The sequence below is a fragment of the Branchiostoma belcheri genome, unplaced genomic scaffold, assembly GCF_001625305.1.
Source record: "Branchiostoma belcheri isolate BF01 breed outbred unplaced genomic scaffold, Haploidv18h27 scaffold142, whole genome shotgun sequence".
NCBI lineage: Eukaryota > Metazoa > Chordata > Leptocardii > Amphioxiformes > Branchiostomatidae > Branchiostoma > Branchiostoma belcheri.
This window is the reverse complement of record NW_017802847.1, coordinates 631,935-635,184: the sequence shown is the minus strand read 5'-3', so window position 1 is coordinate 635,184 and position 3,250 is coordinate 631,935. Positions and strand designations below refer to the sequence as shown.

The following is a 3,250-nucleotide window of genomic DNA, read 5'->3' as shown; positions in this document are numbered from 1 at the left end:
CCCCCTAGCAGCTTGTTCTGTAACCACAGGAGCGTTTTTTTCAAGTCCTTCAATTGAAAGAGAGTACCTCAAGAGGGAGGTTGATGCACAAGAAACACTTTTTTAAAGTGCTACTTAGGTAAATGTCTTTTGTTTCAGATGTCGACGAATGCGCCAATAGCAACGGTGGGTGTGCACAAACGTGCAATAACAACGTCGGAAGCTTCAGCTGCTCTTGTCCTGCCGGCTACGTGTTGAATGCCGATGGCTTGAACTGCGATGGTAAGTTGGGCTGTTACCTTTGCCAAGAAGGTGTTTTCGGGGGTTGTGTGCCTGGGGGAAGTCATAGAGGGGTCTTCAATCTTAATGATATTTGCCATGTTCGCAGGTTAAAAGAAAAAACATCTTGGTACTTATTTAAATGTCTTTCGTTTCAGATGTCGACGAATGCGCCACTAGCAACGGTGGGTGTGCACAAACGTGCACAAACAGCGTCGGAAGCTTCACCTGCTCTTGCCCTGCCGGCTACGTGTTGAATGCCAATGGCTTAGCCTGCGATGGTAAGTTGGGCTGTTACCTTTGCCAAGAAGGTTGTGTTTTGGGGGGGTTGTGTTCCTGTGAACAACATAGCTCGGGAAGTCATAGAGGGGTCTTCAATCTTAATGATATTTGCCATGTTCGTAGGTTGAAAGAAAAATTCGAAATGAATAAATTTTGTGTCCTTAGGCCGCCTTTTACGGTACTGAAGCGAAACGTTTGGTTGTTTTGATATCTCGTGATTTGGACATGCTATGGTCATGATTTTTGGGTGGTAGACAATGTGCTCGGGAAGAAGAGGCATATATTCTGGCCCCCTAGCAGCTTGTTCTATAACCGCAATAGCGTCTTTTGTCAAATCCTTGCATTGAAAGAGAGTACCTCAAAAGGGGGTTGAGACACTCAGAAACACTTTTTTAAAACTTGCTTCTTAGGTAAATGTCTTTTGTTTCAGATGTCGACGAATGCGCCAATAGCAACGGTGGGTGTGCACAAACGTGCAATAACAACGTCGGAAGCTTCAGCTGCTCTTGCACTACCGGCTACGTGTTGAATGCCGATGGCTTCGCCTGCGATGGTAAGTTGGGTTTTTACCTCCATGAAAAATGGGGGCATTGCTTTTGGCGTGTCTGTGTGTGTTCCTGTGTGTTTGTGTTTCCGCACATTTGTCGTCAGCATAACGCCTTTATGGATTATGATGACATTTGGTTTAAATTTGACAAACTGAAGAGTTTGCCATGCATTGTACCCGTTACAACTGTTGTGCAATAAAGATTGACTTGACTTGACTAACTGAAAACAATGTTACAATTCTGCCATTTGACACAAACAACGTCACCGACAACACTTTATGTTCAACCATTCTCAGGGGTAACCCCTCATTGTCGTTTGTCAACAACTGTAAAATATTTGATGCGGTTTTCAACTTTATTTTGCAGACAGGACGTTTTGTTTGATTTAGTTGATTCATTTTGATTTGTACACCAGCTCATTATGAACCCTTGTCATTTCTTATTATTATTATTATTATTATTACTTTGTTTTATTGTTTCCTTTTATGTGTGAGGAGAGGGCTGAGATAAGTTTTATAACTTTTTGCCTCATCCTCGGAAAATAAATGTGAATAAAATAAAATAATGTTACCCCCCCCCCTCCAGATTGTGCCACAGTCTACTCCGGTCTCCGACCTGCCAGCAATTTCGGGTTCCACCAGGGCCAGTGCTTCTGGTCCTCCGGCCGTAAGCAGCGTCTGACCTACGCGGCCGCCCTACAAGCCTGCCGAAGTAACGGGGGCACACTTGTCATGATCAAGAACAGCGCCACCCATACATTCATCATGAACCACTTTAAGAGGAAGAGTGTGAAAGGCAGACGAGAAAGGTAAACTGTTTGTTTGTTTGTTTGTTTATTTAATGGCGGCACACTTATAATGATCAAGAACAGCGCCACCCATACATTCATCATGAACCACTTTAAGAGGAAGAGTGTGAAAGGCAGACGGGAAAGGTAAACTGTTTGTTTGTTTGTTTGTTTGTTTGTTTGTTTGTTTAATGGCGGCACACTTATCATGATCAAGAACAGCGCCAACCATACTTTTATCATGAACCACTTTAAGAGGAAGAGTGTGAAAGGCAGACGAGAAAGGTACACTGTTTGTTTTGTTATTTGTTTGTTTAATGGCGGCACACTTGTGATGATCAAGCACAGCGCCACCCATACTTTTATCATGAACCACTTTAAGAGGAAGAGTGTGAAAGGCAGACGAGAAAGGTAAACTGTTTGTTTTGTTATTTGTTTGTTTGTTTAATGGCGGCACACTTGTGATGATCAAGCACAGCGCCACCCATGCTTTCATCATGAACCACTTTAACCCTACCTAGACCGGGCTTTTTTTGACATGGGGGAACCGGGGGGGGGACTCTTTTGCCCCCCCCCCCCTAAGAACTCGCGAACGGTATGTCAGAGAAATTTTCAGAGAATGGTGTACTAGTAAAAATTTATCATATCTACAATTGTTATGTCGTTATGACGTAATATGACGTCATTATGACGTCTTTAATGTGATTTTATTGGCCAAAACCATCTAAATAGGTTTTTACCTGAAAACTAAATGGTATTCAACATAACTGTACCAAAAGTGTTTATGACAGAATATTATGGTGTACTAAGTCTTATGTTGCCCATAGCAACACCGGTGACGTCATAAAATGACGTCATGCATATTTAAGATATCCGCCATCTTGGATCATAAATCTTGAATTTTCAAAAATAGTTTTTTTTCATGATAAAGCCTAAAATACATCGTAAACATACTAAAGACCTTCATTTAAACCTTTTTTGGAAAAAGAAATGGAAGTATTGATGAAATTTTCATGAAAATAACCTGTATATACCTGTTCTAATGATATGGTCCGCCATCTTGGATTTTGGCCAATGACGTCATCAAATTAGCATAAATTATGCATATTTAATGATAAAATTTACATAAAATTATATGGGATGTTATTGATATTAGAAACCATGAGTAACTTGACATAAAACCCATAAAATTCTATTGTTGAAACAAAAAGTACTAAATTTAGCAAAAAATGCCTGTCAGAAACCCGTTGCCATGGCAACACAAAAATTATTATCTTATTCCAATGATAGAGAATTGTTGCCAACAATATTTTAGGAAAAGTCACCAAGTTTGGCCGTTCTACGGCTAGCCGTTCAGACGCTAGGTGACATCAAA

The 3,250-nt window shown here is 40.8% G+C and overlaps 1 protein-coding gene across 1 annotated transcript in view; it reads left to right on the top strand.

The window, feature by feature from the left end:
* The window catches only part of LOC109464868, a 20,654-nt gene that overhangs the window by 12,449 nt on the left and 4,955 nt on the right, over nucleotides 1-3,250 (top strand). The gene's annotated exons all lie outside the window — the stretch shown is intronic.